At 44.7% G+C, this 17,113-nt stretch overlaps 1 protein-coding gene across 20 annotated transcripts in view; it reads right to left on the reverse strand.

Moving 5' to 3' along the window:
* Positions 1-17,113, reverse strand: part of ZFHX3 (zinc finger homeobox 3) — a 402,702-nt gene that overhangs the window by 135,744 nt on the left and 249,845 nt on the right. For 15 of the 20 annotated variants that reach the window (XM_083752187.1, XM_083752186.1, XM_083752172.1 and 12 more), the window contains one exon: positions 14,900-15,061. The exons of the other annotated variants lie outside the window; for them this stretch is intronic. The gene's annotated coding sequence lies outside the window, so the exon portion shown is untranslated. The remainder of the gene's footprint in view (positions 1-14,899; positions 15,062-17,113) is intronic. 20 annotated transcript variants of the gene reach the window in all.

Genomic DNA, 17,113 nt, shown 5'->3' on the forward strand with positions numbered 1-17,113 from the left:
TTCCATATGTGAAGGTGCTGCTGGAGATATATACACATGAAAGTCTGTGTAGGACAAGGGGAGGAATTATCCCTCCAATTGATTTTTGCTCTGGGGTATTAGAAAGAACACAGCATTTATCTGGAGATTTCTTCCCAAAGCCGACTGTGGACTTTCAAACATAAAGAGACTTGAAAGGAGCTTATCAGGTGAACAATCTGCTCAGACCATCATCACTCAAAACAAGACCCCCAGCAGGGAGCTCCACGATCCCATTGTTCTTTCTTGGACCTCTGAAAGTAACTCAGCTGCTTGTCCAGCTTCAAACAAGCAGGAACAGGGTGGGGGGAGGGGGGAGGGTAGGCTAGAACTACAGAAAGGGGGCAGCCCCCTGTGCTCCCAACTCGGCCTTTTGCCTCTGCACATCATAACACTCTGCTAAACCCCACACATGCTGCTGCCCAGCAAAGGAATGGAGACTGGCTATATTTAAGATCTCTAAAGCATTCTGTTGCTTAACACATTCTATATTATCTAGGAATAGAAATATTTTGTCAGGAAAATGAACGGTAGATTTTCTCCCCTCAAATTACATACACTCAGAAGAGCAAGTTTGGGATTTCCCCTGTGTGTGAAGCAAACAGGAAGAAAAGGCGACTGACTACCCAAAGTGGTGACTGATGCTACTCCTTGACCAGCAATGACTCTTGAACATCTGTGGCCACAGAATCCTCTTTCTGGTGAGTCATAACAATGCTATCTGCCACCAAAACTACAGCAGTGCTTGTTCCCATAAACACCTTTTACACGAATTACCAAGGATTCACCAAACACAGCACTCCAACTACTGGCAAAAATAAACAAAATTGTTGTGTACTTAAAAGACCTTTTGTCACCTCACTCCTTGACCTTTTGAGGACATGGGAAAGGTCTCTCCTTGACTAAAATGATTTGAGGGGGGAGTGTAGCATTGTAAGACAGCCACAGCCTCTCATACTCCAATGAATTGTCTTGTATCCTGGCAGCTCCCCAGACTAAACAGGACCCAACAGCTGGGCCTGCCTGCCTGCTCTGTCTCTCTCAGGTAGCTGGAAGGTTGTAATTGGCGAGGCAGGAGATTAGAAATATCGGCAGCCTCTAAGTAAGACTTTAATTTACTGGCAGATCAATAGCACTACGGTTATATTGGCAAAGTGTCTACAACTCTATTGACTCCCGCAATTCCTCTTATCAATTTATCAGAAATCTGGAAGCCAGAAGATATTGTTTGAAGAAAAAGCAGGCAAGAACCCAATGCTTTGCCTCAGCTGCCCAATTGGAGCTCCAGACTAAGCCTCTAATAGCAGGTATATTTGTTGCAAAGACGACAAACTACCAGCAATATGATTAAGAGCTCACCAACTCCTGTTCAAATCCCTTCCCATGTTTGTTGTGCTACACAGGCCTCACCCCTCTTGCCCCAGGCAGCAACCACCACCCCTTCAAACTCACCTGGCATGTTGTACTGGCTCAGGACCTCATCCCGAGGAGGGACCACCACTCAGTGGTAGAACATCTTTGCATGCAGAAGGCCCTGGATTCAGTCCCTATCTTAGAAACAGGTGACAAGAGATATTAAAGACTATTTTCTGTCCAACACCTTGGAAATTCAAGGCAGACAGTACAGGGCAAGATAGGCAAATGGTCTGGTTTTGAATACAGAACATAAGAAGTTGCCTTATGTCAAACCGTTGGTGCATCTAGCTCAGCACTGACTGGCAATGGCTCTCTCCTACCCTAATGTCAGGGATGTCAGGGATTGAACTTGGGACCTTCCACATGTAAAAAGATTATCACCACTGAGCTACAGCAATTCCCTGAAGACAGCATATTAAGTCCTCCAGTTTTACTGTTCTAAAGCAGCTAACGGAAATGTAGAGTGGATCCTGTCTTGTGAGTTGTCAACATCCAGTCTTGCAACTATTTCACTGCGCAGAATCAAATTCCCAACCTCTAGTTCATGAGGGAAGTTCCAACTCCTTCACCACTATGACATCCAACAAAGCGCTGATTTCCAGCTTCTGCATGAAAATGACTTAAGAGGTATTCATGTCATAGAATAATAATCATAGAAGCATAGAGCTGAAAGGTCAAGATGTTGAGAGATAAAAGAAAACTGCAAATTCTCTCTTCTTACTCCAAGCCCAAAGTCCTTTTACAGCCCCCTTTTGCATCTCATTGAGCCAGCACACAGTGTAAGTATTTCCATGTAAACAAGCAATAACAACACTCCTTAATAAAATACATACTAATACATAGTAATCAAATGGTCTGATATTGATATTACTAACCTTAAACAATTAAAGAAGAGAACAGCCTAGTGTCATAGGCACATAAGTTCACTCTGGGCCAGCCCAAAACACCAGGCACAGAGTAGCAGCTGAAAATTATATAGCTCCTCCAGCTACTGTAATGCCCCTTTTGCCAAAGAGATGTACTCTTTACCCACTATTCCACACAACACACCCAAAGCTGCAAATAAACTCCTGGCTGCAAGGAGGCTAATCTGAGGTCTTGAGGACATTTAATATAACTCCTCTCACCACAGGGCAGGCTAGGAAGAACAAGAGCAGTCGTGGGGAGCCTTTGCTATTTATTTACCTTTTTTTTCATTGAACTTTGCTTTTGGAAATGGATTTATTTACTCAAGCACAACCCCTCAATTTTGGAGTCCTCTACCATGTCAAAGAAGTGATAAACCCTTCCTTACAATGAAATTGAAGAGCCCTTGAAGCCTACTGGAAATAAGTGTCACATCAAAATGTCCAAGTGGTGGCTTTAGGTATAAATGCTATACAGTTTGAATGCAGCTGTATGGCAGTAAGCTCAGGATAATGCTAGAAACCATGGAGAAGGTGGCGAATGCCAAGTACTTCCAGCAGAACTGCATCAAGGAAGACTGTGTGAAACTACAAGGCATCTTCGTGACTTAAAAGACTGCCAACCCATAAGGGAAAAAGGACCAGAATTTTTGATCTGGTGCTGGCGAACCACAAACTTGTAGGGATATTGAAAACTGGAATGAGGTTCTAATTTGACCCAAAAATATGCTTTCTCCAAGCCACACCCACCTACCGCATACTTGACATCAACTGGCCTTGTTCCACAGCTGCCTCACCCCTTGCTCCTGAGGAAGCTGTCATTTTTCCATCTGTGACCAGTAGAGAGAAGCCTGCCCTGCCCCTTGTCAACTGACTGAGAGCTCAACCTGGGCTCAACCGCCAGGGGAGGTTAAATCAGTTACTGGGCTGGTATGCCAACTGAGACCCTACCTGCCTGCGCATTATCTCACCAGGGTGGTACATGCTCCGGTTATCTCCTGCTTGGACTACTGCAATGCACTCTACGCAGGCCTTCCTTTGAAGGTGACTCAGAAACTACAGCTAATCCAGAATGCGGCAGCTAGACTGGTGACTGGGAGTGGCAGGCAATACCATATAACACCGGTCCCAGTAAGTTTCTGAGCATAATTAAAAGTGTTGGTGCTAATTTTTAAAGCCCTAAACGGCTTCAGCCCAGTATACCTGAAGGAGCAGCTCCACCTCCATTGTTTAGCCAGTTCACTGAGATCCAGCTCCAAGGGCCTTCTGGCAGTTTCCTCATTGTGAAGAAGTGAGGTTACAGTGAACCAGACAGAGGGCCTTCTCAGTAATCATGCCAGCCTTGTGGAATGCCCTCCCAACAAATGTAAAGGAAATAACCAACTATATGACTTTTAGAAGAAGGCAGCCCTGTATAGGGAAGTTTTTAATGTTTGATGCTTTACTATGCCTAATGTTTTTACTTTTTTGAAAGCCACCCAGAGTGGTTGGGGCAACCCAGTCAGATGGGTGGTGTATAAATAAATCATTATTATTAATTATCATCATCATCATCATTAGACAACACCAAATACATTGCCCCCTTGGGGAGACATAATGTCCAGGGGACAGCAAGGGCCACCCCTTAATATCTGGAGACTAGAAGATTAGGACAGGGAGTTAATCTCTCTCTCTCTCTCTCTCTCTCTCTCTCTCTCTGTGTGTGTGTGTGTGTGTGTGTGTTTGTTTTTGCTTAAAATATTGTAAGTTGCTTTGAGTTGCAGGGACAAAAAGTGACTACCAAATTTAATAAATAATGATAATATATATTATCAAGTGTGGGAGAGTTAAAGAAGCAGCCACAAAGGAACCCTAAGGAGCCATAAAATATGCTCCCAGTTGCTGCTGGGAAAGCAGAACTTGTATTCAGCACCTTTGAAATTTGGCACCAAATGTAAGCCCAGCTTCTGGAATTGATGCTGTCTGGGACCTCCCCAGCAGAGTCCATTCCTGCTGAAAACAGGCTGGAATTGCACCATTCATCTGTGCAAGTTTGTGCAGGAACCAGACCACCACTTAGACAGCCTTCCTCTATAGAATGAACCTGGGAACAATGTGGCAACCTAGACACATTCAAAGTAAACAGCTTCCATTCTTTCCAAGCAGCATTCCCAGTGTAATCCCAGAGCAAGTAAAAGGAAGCCCAAGAGCAGTAATGGCTCTCAAGCACCCTTTTCCCAAAAGGAACTAGATCACAGATGGTAGGGACAAAGTGACAGTGACAAAGCCTGTCAAATTGCCAAAGGTAGATCTGAGGAAAATGTGGAAAATGATTGTTGTTAAAAAAATTGAAGTTATGCTATTGAGATGTATAGGACTTGATGGATTGTTTGAGTGAAAGAATTTGTTCCGATATGCGAGATTGGATGCCAGGCCATGACCAGCCAGCCCCTATGGAAGGAAGAAGACTTGGCCAAAGAAGACTGGCAAAATAAATTACTGAACTATGCAGGACAAATTAAAAAAAAGGGCAACTGTTCAATGCATATTTTTTAAGCTTTGTGTATAGATTCTTACATTAGTATAACTTATAAAAGTCACTTGTAATAGGATGAAGATGATTTAAAAACTGGATTGTTAAGTATATAAGGTTTTATAGACATGCATGAACAAGTATATTATAATGGAATCAAGAGGGGGAGTGTAGGGAAGTTGATCAAAAAAATATGTTTTAATTTGGTTGTGATTTTTTGTGTGGTTTTTCTTCATTTTGTTATATTTGGAAAATCAATAAAATGTTTTTCATTCATTCATATATATATATATATATATATATATATATATATATATATATATAGTGTGTGTGTGTGCGTGCGTGTGTACTGCCAAAGGCTGTTTGCCCCCAACTGAACCCAATTCCTCTTGTAAAGCACAGGAGTCAATGACACAGTATAGACTATGGACCAGACATAGTTTTTCCCAAATCAGTTTCTGCTATTTTCACAAATGGATTTGGTGCATTTGTATTGTTTGTATGCTTTTTGTATATCAGCACTATATTTTTGAAAGAGTTGGTTTAAAATTATTTCAATGGATAATAAAATAAAGTGCTAAGAAAAATCCTTTGCATTTGCCAACTCTCATTCAGTATCAACATACAAACACAAGATCTGATGCTGATTTGTCTGCAAGCAAGCACCAAAGGTCACTGGGGGAGAGACTGCCATTTTGTGCACACTGGACGAACCAGAGCAGAGGAGGGGATGTCTCGATCTCTGATCAGTCCTGTCATGTAAAAGACTTGGAGCCTGGAGGCTCTGCGTTTCTGCTGGGAGGGGGAGGGAAGAGAGAAAAATATTGGACTTATTACTACTGACTGACCACACAAGGCAGAGAAGCTCAAAGACTCTAGACCAGTACAGGCCCATAAGCCAACAATTTCCCTAGAGCCAGTGCTCACTGCATGATGCAAAGGTCTCAGAAACTGGGCCTTCCCCCACCCTCTTTCCTCCTCACCATGGAGACGAGAGTCCTGAACACATGAATCTCACTCCACCTCCTTCAGAGGGGAAGGCTGTGATCTTGCACAGGGTTACCATGGAGCTCAAACAGTTGCATTCATTCATCAGGCTGGGGAAGCGTGGAGAGCTTGGCCTAGTGATTAAAGAAGAGGCCTGGGCACTGGGAAGACCTGACTACAACTGGCTCACAGTTTCTGAGAGGAGCCAAAGAGTCATTCCCACAAGGGACTATCACCACCCAGAAGGCTTCCCCAGGCACTTTCTGGCAGCTAAGCTGGCACTGCACAAGGCCACAAGCTTCACTTCCCTCTACAGCATTTTGGAGGGCAATCCAGCTGCTTGAAACCTGAATGAAAGGTTCAATTACTTAAATCGCAAGAACCATTTCAACTTGACCCCAGACGTCACAGCCCTTAATGGCCTTCTGCCTTTTAAATGCAGATTTGAACTTTTCACCCAAGGTCGACAGCTGCTACTCTCCTCATCCCAGCAGGGACCAGGCGCCACTGGGCTTTTCTCCCCTTCAACCTCCCTCTAAGCAAGGAGCCCCCACTCCATCAGATGGATCTGCAAAAGGCTCAAAACCAAGCATGCAGCAGTATCATGTGTGGTGAGGCCCCGGGCCCCAAAGTTCCCCTTAGATAATAAACACACAGACACAAATATTTTGAGTTAATGCGATAAATAAGGCCACAACTTTATTGGTTACAGATGCGAGCAGTTTGGCTTAGGGACTGGGTGAAACTGACTATATCCTGACTCTTGCACGCCTGCAGGAAGTCTCTTAAGGGTCAACTACCGGTAGGGGGAGCCCTATGATATACATCAATTAAGAGCATGCCTGGGGTCCCCGATGGGGTTGTGGCATGGCCTAGCCCACGCACAGGCTTCAGACAGGATCCACACCCCCGGATCCCTTTAACAGGATACCCTTGATGAGGAAGGGCTGGTGGAGGCAACAACCTTTCCTCCCATGAACCAGGCTTACCCAATGCCTAACCGCCTAACGTTACAAAGTTGTGACGATTGCTACAAAGTAGGTTAAAACCAAATGGCTGGTGCTAATTTGCCAAGTGGGAAAATTCCTACCTGGCCGCAACAATAAGGTGACCGACATTAGTCCATAGCAAGGCCAAAGTCAAGCAACGCATAAAAAGAGGACTGGTGGGCTGGGTGATCCAACGAAGGAGGTGAAAAGAGGCCATCCTCCAGCTGTGCTGCGATTTAAACAGCAGTAGCCACACCCCCTAACTAACCCGATTGGTCAACTGGGGGGGGGGCGTGACATGGCTAGGAGTCCTGATGACACAAGAGGAATCACTTCGCCCCCTGCCGGGTCACAGTGATTTCCCGGATGCCTTCCCACAACTCCCCCCCCCAGGGAAGGGGAGTGGTCTTATGCCCAAAGGGTGAGAAATCAACAAACCGTACCATGGAAACCCCAACAGAAAAATGTAATGGCCAGAGAATACAGTAATAGATGAAAAATCAACAAGACCCTCCAACTTTGTTTCTCCAACAGTGGAGCAGAACCTCTTTATCAAAACAGCTCAATAGGACAAGGTACCATAGATTGTTCCACTATTGCCAAAGTCAGTCGTCTTCTCTGTCTCTGTCTCTCTCTCTGATGTAAAAGCCCAGCACATGGCAAACAAAGGCCTGCCAAAAAGTAGGCTGAAAAGGCAACTCCAGCAAACTTGACAATATCCCTGGCATAGTACTTAAAAACCCAAGGGCAGGTGTCTGACAAATGTCAGCAGGTAAGAGCTGATTCCAGGAAACTGGAATTCCAGCTGTCTAGGAAATGAGACAGAAAGCAAAAGGTGGCAGCTGAAAAGACAAAGCCAAACAAATGCCCAGCACTTCCTCAGAATCCAATAGATCTCCTCTTGCACTTCACAGAGAGATCCATTCCAGGTCTGCTATAGATAAGGTCACACAACCAACACCCATAACATGTTAGGCAGAAGCTGGCAGAAATGTAGACTTTTGGCTTGCACACAGTGATCAGCCCGGCGAATCATTCAGATCAGCTTCCAGCCTCCCAAAGTGGCGAATGGCTGGCAGGGCAGCGTGAGAAGCCAAATGTGCAGAGCCCCCCAGAATAGTGCACCCGGGACCATCGCTCTGGCAGCTGCTCCCCCCACCACACCACTGCAGCTTGGCTCCAGTGGGGGGTCACTCTGGGGGCGAGGGCTGGGCTGGCACAGTGGGCTCTGTTCAAACTCCACCCTGCGTCCTGGCAAACCACGCTACACTGCTGAAATCAGCCACATACACCCCTCCCACTGGTTTTAATACATTTTTGTCAAATCCCTCCACAGCCGGTCAACATTCAACTTAGGAGTACCTAGAGAGAAAAAGAGACCACATCAGAGGAGCTTTCATCCACCCTTCCATGAAGGGACCATTACCCACTCAACCCTCCACAGCAGAGGCACAACATTAGAGCCACTGGCATTCTTCCTATAGCAGGATTAACACAAGAATGTGCTTCTTCACAGAGAAAAGAAAGGGGGGCGTCTAACCTGCACAAAGCCCAGCAAGAACATATAATATGCCTAGGTTGCCAAAATGGAAGGAAGGAAAGGGTGAAAAGCCAAACTCTGGGCTTCTGATGGGGGTGGAGAGCATCTTCCTCAGGCACTTAGATCCCTATTGTCTGTAAGGTAAACCCCCACCACCCCCTACCTTGAGTTAATCAAACCAAGTTGCTCAGGAATGCAGCAGGACAGGTCTGTACTTCCAGACCTCTTTTGTCTTTGAGGGTGGGAGTCTGAAAAATACAATGTTGAAGGAAAACCAAGCCCTTCAAGGGTCTGCCCCTACCACAAGCAGAGAGAGGGAAGAGAAATTCCTTCAGAGTGCCTGCCAGCTGCAGGGCTCAGCATTACAGAGGCACCCACAAGAAGGAATAGGTGCCACTCTTTCCTTGTCATGATCAGGATACTGGCAACCCTCTAGCCACAAACTCTTGATATGGAGCAGCAAATAAATAAATGCTGCTCCCCGAGTCCTCCAGTTGCCTCCCTGTACCTCTAACCACATATGCAAGGAAGGCCTGGGACATAGGAGCTACTTTGGAGATGCCAGACACAGCAGGCTGGACAGTGAAACACGCCTTTCCCTCACACTCTCAACACAAACTTCTCCAAACAGGCAAAGTGTGCCCCGTAGCTCTCTCCCTCGCAAACAAAGGGGGGGGGGGAATCATGTCAGCACAGATTGGAGAGTGCTGCCAGCTCAGTCTCTGCTGCTCCCTGCCTGCAACAGTGAAGCCACAGCCCAGCCCTACTTTTCAAGAGCAAAAACAAAGGCTTAAAAAAAAAATCTCACTGACTCAGTAACTGTAAAAAAATACTTTGCTGCAGGGCAGAATAGGAGGAAGACTCAACACTCAACACTCTCTAGGTACAAACTGCAAGAGCCAGAAAACTTTGGACTATCTGGAAAATTGTGTCCCTATTGCTTTCCCCAGCCAAAGAATGCCTGGAGGGGACTCCAGAAATATACAAGTTGTGGCCTTCGATCCAAGCAAGAGCAAATGGACTCCTAACCCCCATGCAGAGAAAGGAAACAAAAAAGGAGGAAGAGTTTTCCCTTCCTAACTGGATCCTGACCCAAGTAACAGCCCATTCCTTCTACACATCAGTCACAAGAAAACTGAATGAAATACAGTACTCATAAACATGCAATCTTAATATCATTTCCTTTAAAATTTACTTTTGCCAGAAGTCATCTTCATTTGGAAGCAGCTCAAAGATGCACCTCTCTCAGTAGCACAACCTATTCTGCCACTTGGAAGAAAGGTATTACTGGACATTCTGCAAACTGGATATTCTGCAAACATCCTGTGGAAGGAACAACAAAAAGTCTGTCCTCTACCATTGAGGTTTGCATTTTCAGAATGATAGGTATGCTCAAGGTGCACACTAGCCAGCCTTATACAGAGGCAAGCCATTTGTCCATCCACCCCAGTCTACTGCAAGTGGCAAAAGGGTATCACAGTGGAGAGCTGCTAAGTGGAGATGCCAGAGTTGGAATATGAGACCTTCTGCACACAAGCACATGCTCCAGGCCCTTCCAATGATTTTTCAAAAGTAGACTAATGCTGAAAGAATCCTGAAGCATGTCCAAGCAACAAACAGCATGATTGGCTTCAGAATCACAGCTGCTCCTGTCCAAAGAAAATCTGAGGGGGAGCAATCTAATAACTGGGGGTGATAAGGAAAGGACAATTATACAGCTGCCTCCTCCCCAACCATTTCTTAAGGACCAACTATTGGGCAAGGGCTGGGTGGCAGGGAGTGGTGACCTAAGTAAATGCCTGCTCAACCTTGGCACTCTTCTTGTAGAATTCCCTGCTCTAGAGGGGAGTTCCGCTTTACTGTTTACTGAAGATTTTGGTACCTCCTAATGATGTTGTTTAATTGTGTTTTTGAATATTTTAGATGAACCCATTTATATTTTAGATGAACCCACTGAGAGCCAGTGTGGTGTAGTGGTTAAGAGCGATAGTCTCGTAATCTGGGGAACCGGGTTCGCGTCTCCGCTCCTCCACCTGCAGCTGCTGGGGGACCTTGGGCCAGTCACACTTCTTTAAAGTCTCTCAGCCCCACTCACCCCACAGAGTGTTTGTTGTGGGGGAGGAAGGGAAAGGAGAATGTTAGCCGCTTTGAGACTCCTTAAAGGGAGTGAAAGGCGGGATATCAAATCCAAACTCTTCTTCTTCTTCTTAGTAGAATGTATTGTCTTGGGATTGTTCTGAAGTAATGAGGTTTTTGTGATTTTAACATATTTTATTTGTTGTTGCATATTTTACACTTTTATTTGTGAATCTGATTTTGGGTGAAGAACTGTATATTAAGGCGTGGGAATATACACTCATATTTTTAAAAAGCCCAAAGCAAAGATTGGGAACGGGACGGGACTACTCAATCACCTAAATAATATGTACCATTTTTATGAGGAAGCACATAAAGGCCAATGCTTTCCAAGGCATGAAGTACCTGGAACCATTTAGCTGTCTCTCCTAATCCAGGGCAACACACTATAGATACAGATAGATAGATGGAGGGATAGATATATACTCTTTCTCTCTCTCAAAAACTAAACCCTCCATAAACTCCAACCATGCTTGAAAGCTCAGTGTGTTACACACACACACACACACGCACACACCAATACAGTAGTTGCAAGAGGGTGACAGGAGGAGCTTCCTGCAAACCACCTCTCATGTGTTCAGGAGTTATCCATATCTACCCTCAGCCTCACTGTGGTAGATACATATCTTTATAGAGCCAGAGAGGGTTGGAATAAAAAGAAACCAACCCTTTCCCAAAGCTGTAGGAAGCAAAAAGAAAAGCACCAATTAACTCAGCAGCAAGTTGTTAGTATTTGCATATAAATGCAGTCACAAATCACTACAAACAAGCTAGGACAAGTCAAGGCCGTTAGCATATACAAATCTACTCTGGACAGCAGCTCTAGGTGGGTCATTGAAAGGAGGCAGCCTGCCAACTTCCTCAAAAGGGAGGGAGGGAGGGGGAGGGGCTCACATCTGTGCAAACAGAAGCACAAGGCAATTGCACAGGATACCAAGAAGAGGAAAAGTACCGGTACAAAGAGGGTTGGGACATATGATTCTATACCTCAACAGACTAGCCTCTATACACCAAGCACCAAAATGGGTTTGAGAACAGCTACAACCCTTCTACAGTATTTTGGTTGCAACAGATTAGCCAGGCTACTCTGCAAAAACAGGAAATGCAAGATTGGGAGAGCTTCTGCTGGGGCAGGACTAGGCAAGAATTCCCTACATGGCAGTTTCTCCGGAAAGTGTTCTACAAATTCATTTCACCATCAGAAGGTGAAAAGGTGGTCATGAGGAATAGACAAAGCTAAGTTGTGATGAATAAAGCAGTCAGAATCTTGCTAATCTTGTAATCACTAGTAAGCGTATTTCTATTCTATTCCAATTGAAGATTTTTTTATTGTATCACTGCTATTTGCCCAAGTGATTAGTTTTTTCCCCCCAAAAAAGTACACCTTTTGACCACAGACACCAAATCTACTGATTCACTGGGCTCTCCATAGGTTGTAGGCAAGTCCCACCCCTTGCCTCAGGCTTCCAGAGGCAGCTGGTTCCATTTTGCAGGTGGCAGCATAACATGAAGCTCACAGTCCAAAGGGAAACCTGGTGCTGATCACAAAAGCAGTGTTGTTTCAGACTTGATATTTAAGGGATGGGGTGCCCTAAAGTTTTCAGAAAAAGCAAAATTCCTATCATCTTACCTGGTATAATCTTACCAGTGTAAGCACACAGAAACACAGATGATAAAGCCTTTCACTGAGTTCTCTAGGTTTTGCTTTTTAAATCCTCAACCCAAGGATGCTTATTGTCAGGACAGCAGAAGACAACACACCTTTGCCAGGTAAGAGTGTGTTGGACTCCTGTGTTTTTCCTAGAAACAATCACTTCCACCATTTAGAGCATGAGTGGAAATAATGTCGACTGGGATCTACTGGTAGTTTTCTGGGTGATTTGCAATAGCTCAGCTAAGAATCCCACCTGTTTAAGAGTGGCAACAAATGACTCCAAACCACCCTAAATTAGACTGTAGAAATGAATGAGGCTTGGAATAACAAGGTGAGAAGATGGTAAGCTTAGCTCACTTCCGGTGACAAAACAAGGTTGTATGCTCAGCACCTGCACAGAGGCATCATCTACTTTGATTTCAACTTTGTTTTTTTGCACATGGCTCCAGTTGATGGCTCTTGGGACTCTGGTACATCCCACAAGCCTGGGCTCCATTCTCCCTTGCTTTAGAGGCAGCGACGGGAGGATACAGTTTGCCTGGTCCTGAACTGCAATTATTTAAAAGCTAAATTGGGGAAAAATTGGAGTCAGATTTTTTTAGTTTGCTCTGAACAAATTTTACTTATATAGAAAGATGTGTATAAAAAGTCATGGCAGTTAACAGGTTAACACAGTATAACTAGCAACTCACAAACATATCAATAACAAAACCAATCCTAGTAAAACTAACAGCAAGATCTAATGCATCAAAACAAAATTAGAACAAGCATCATCAGCAGAAATTAAAGAGACTCTGGAAAACAATATCCTTCAACTGGCTCTGCAAGGAAAGCAGGGAGGAGGTTGAAACAAACTGCTCCTGCAACAGAGTTTCAGAATGTCAGGGCCACCACAGAAAAAGTCCTGTTAATTGCAGAGGTTCGCCTAACTTCTTCATATACAGTGGGTTGCGAACGTGATCCGTGCGGGATGCACGGCTGCAGCCCACAGCAGCACGTCTGCGCATGCATGGGTTGTGATTCGGTATTTCTGCACATGCGCAAAGCACGATTTAGCGCTTCTGTACATGCGTGACTGTCGAAACCCGTTCCAGTACTTCCGGGTTTTGGCGGTCCGCAACCCGAAAAAACGCAACCTGAAGCGTCTGTAACCTGAGGTATGACTGTAGTGGAAAGTAGAGCTGGACCTCCTTAGACATCTTAAGAGTCAGAAACTCACATGGAAGGAGACATTCCCTGAGAAAATCAGCACCCATAACCAGCACTTTGAACTGGGCATGGAAACTAAATGGCAGTCAGTTGAAGGGGAAATATGAACAAACTGATCTGCCCTTTTCAATAGGCAGCCTGTCACATTCCTCAATAGCCAAATTATTGAATCCAGGTTGGATTGCTGTAATGCATTCTCTATAGGGCTGCCTTGAAGACAAAATAGAAACTTCAATTAACTGAGAATGCAGTTGCTACAATGTCAACAAGACCCAGGAGGTGGGTTCTTATCCCACCCACTTCATTGGCTTCCTGTTCACCTCCAAGCTCAATTAAAATGGTACAGGACTCAGATAGCTACTAGACCATCTTCTCTCATATCAATACACCCGTGTGCCAAAATGCACATCCAAGAGCCATCTCTGGATGTGTCCTCCATATGAAGTAAAGCAGGTAGCAAACGAAAGAGTGCTTTTCAGGATTCGTTAACTGTCCCAAGGGAGGCTTACATGGCTCCTACTTTGCTGTCATTTCAGCACTAGGCAAAGAACTTTTAAAGCATTGCTGACTTCTAGTTTTTAATTTTTGTAAGCTCCAGTAGTTTATAACCAACTGGAGCTCTTGTTCTGTGCTGTTGCATTATTTTTTTCAAAATATGTTATTATTTATTTATTTATTTATTTATTTAAAATATTTTATAACACTTATCCTTTTAAAATTACAAAGGATACAACTGGACAGCACAATGTAAAATTACAATAAAATCAACATGTTTATAACAACCACCATAAAGTAGTAAATCCAAAGCAAACAGATTAGGAACAAAATGGTGCTAATTGGCAGCAAAAGCTTGGGAAAGCAAAGGAGTTGTCAGGAGGCACTGAAATACCATCAATGTGGGGGTTGCTGTAACTCAAACTGAATATGGTTCCTACGCAAGGGCGCCACAACAGAAAAGGTGCTCTAGACTGTTTGCACTTTTACAATTTAAAAATATTTATAGGCCACCATTTAGAGCAGTGGGTTATGAAAGTGTGGGCTGGGGAGTGGTTTGTTTATCTAGGGTGGCACTAAGAGGCAAGGGAATAACAGGGAATGATTCGAACTTCAAAAAGCTGGTATCACTGAATCAGGTTAATCTATTTTGTTGAATTAAAATTAACAGTTTTAATTGGATTTTGAATAAATATGCAATTATTTGTTACTGTTTTGAATTTCATTGTGTTATTTTCTGCCTTAGCAGGTTGTCATCCAGCTTTACTCAATAATGCTTTTTACAGGGTGGTGGCACTGAGGACGAGTTTATGGAACCAGCAACCGGCCCATCAGCTGTAGTTTCCAAACCATATTCAGAGGCAGAGCTACATATGTGTTGCAATATTCTAACCTAGAGATTACCAGAGCATAGCCAACAGTAGTTAGATTACTCCTGTCCAGATTAGGGGCACAGCTGGGCCACCAACTGAAGCTGATGGAAGACACTTAAGCCTCAAGCAACAGCAAAGGATCCAGAAGTACCCCCAAGCAACGTACCTGCCACTTCAGAGGGAGTGTAACCCCCTCCCAGCCATCCAGTCTAGGGAACCACCCACTAGCAGTGTTTCAGTCTTTAACTGGATTGAGCTTCAGTTTTGTTGGCTCTCATCCAGTCCATTATCCAGGCAAAGCAACGGTTCAGCACATCCACTGCCACACCTGCAGATGTAAAGGAGAAATAGAGCTGTATGTCATCAGCACATTGCTGACAATGTACTCCACTCAGTGGTTTCATGTAGATGTTAAACAGCATAGGGTATAAAATTGAACCATGAGGAACCCCGCATTGAAGGTTCCACAGGTCTGAAGAGCACTCCCCAAGCATCACCCTCTGGTAATGATCATCTAAGTAGGAGCAGAACCACACAAAGCAGTGCCTCCCATCCCTAACTTGGACAGCCACTCCAGAAGTATATCATGGTCAATGGTATCAAATGCCACTGAGAGGTTGAGGAGAATTAAGAGGGACACATTTTCCCTGTCTCTACCCCAACAGAGGTCATCATACAGGGTGACCAAAGCAGTTTCTGTGGCAAAACCAGGCCTAAACTCAGATTGAAATGTTTCTACCCAAAGCGCCTAGATCTGTTTCTATCAAAAGCACCCTAGATCTGGTCCACGACCACCGATGCAATAACCTTGCTCAAGAAGGGGAGATTAGCAACTGGTTGGTAATTTTAGATTTTCCAAGTCCAGGGAGGATTTCTTAAGGAGTGGTTTCATCACTGCCTCCTTCAAACAGGTAGGGACAACCCCATCTTTCAGGGAGGTATTAATCACCTCTTTGGCCTAGCCAGCTGTCCCCTCCCTGCTACTTTTTTTTTTTAGCCAAGAGAGGTATGGTCCAGAGCACAACTGGTTGCCCTGACTGAAGCATGCACCTTGTCCACATCTTCAAGCCTTACTAACTGAAACTCATCAAACACAACAGGACTGGACTCTAGACACCATTTGATATTCATCTGCTTTAACAGCGGAGTCAAGATCCCAGTGGATGCAAGTGACCCCCCCCCCCTCAAAATGCTTTGGAAACAGGTCACAGCAAGCTGCCATCAGTTCTACTGCCTCCTTTAGGCCAGACTGTAACAGGCCCCATACTACCCAGAAAAGCTGTCAAACAGCACAATGAAGGTGCAATGGCCTCATTGCCAGTAGGTAGATTTGATGATAAGCTTTCACCAGCATTTGATTGCATTTTCTTCCACTCACATTCAAGCCATCTCCAGGCCTGTTTCCTCACTCTAAGCTCTGGAGTATACCAGGGAGCAAAATGGGCTCCACAAAGCAAGAGAGCCTACTTAGCACACTGCTGCCTTTCGGGGAGGAGGTATGAGGGCTCTAGGACCCTGTCAGAGCTTCACACCTCCTTCCCAAAGCTCAGCACCTCACCTATCAGGCTTTGGGAAGGGCTGGGGGGGGGGCTGTCAAATTTTAGCCTCATACTCCCCATGTATGGGTTCAAGGTTTAAGTACTATTACAGCCCACTTGGTATGAAAACTTGGACTGCCCTGCTCTAGATCCCTGCATTTCCTGCAACAAGCAGGGAGCAGGATGGGCTACAAGGCTTCCTTCAGCTTTATGATTCTATTCTTTTTATCTGCAATTCACTTATCAGAATAGAGAAGGGTGCACCCAACCCTAAGTCCTTGTTTATGTCTCGGTAACTACTGCTGGTTAGCTCTCCAAGCCCTTCAAAACTTTTCTCTATGGCACATCCATTCAACTTTCACACAACTGAAATTCTCATGTGCAGTCAAGTCTGAACCACCACAATACTGAGCTAATGAAAGCGGGGGGGGGGGGATAATTTAACTGCAAGATCAAAGATCAGAGGCAGCAAACAGTGGCTGGGTAGAAAAGGAAAACAGCATGAAATGAAAATTCCGCCATCCCTACTGCCACTTCACCATGCATAAACACCAACCCAACTCCTGTGACAAGGCCCAAGCTCTCCCCCCACCCACCACAAACAAGCTTTTTTTGGCATAGCATCAGCCTTCCAGGAGACAGCAATATTCAAAACCACACATCTGAGACGTTTTTGCTAAGAGAGTGCTGCAACCAAATGAAGGCCCAGAAAGATCAGGTTCTTGCACAAGCCTAGGACAGACAGCCAATGAGATGTTCCCAGGCACACAGATGTCCTCCCTAGTCTGCAAAGCAAGGCAGCCGTCCCACATGCCACCTTGTCGTAATAACTGGAAATGATG

This window comes from Podarcis gaigeae, assembly GCF_964106915.1.
Source record: "Podarcis gaigeae genome assembly, chromosome: 8".
NCBI classification, from domain to species: Eukaryota; Metazoa; Chordata; class Lepidosauria; order Squamata; family Lacertidae; genus Podarcis; species Podarcis gaigeae.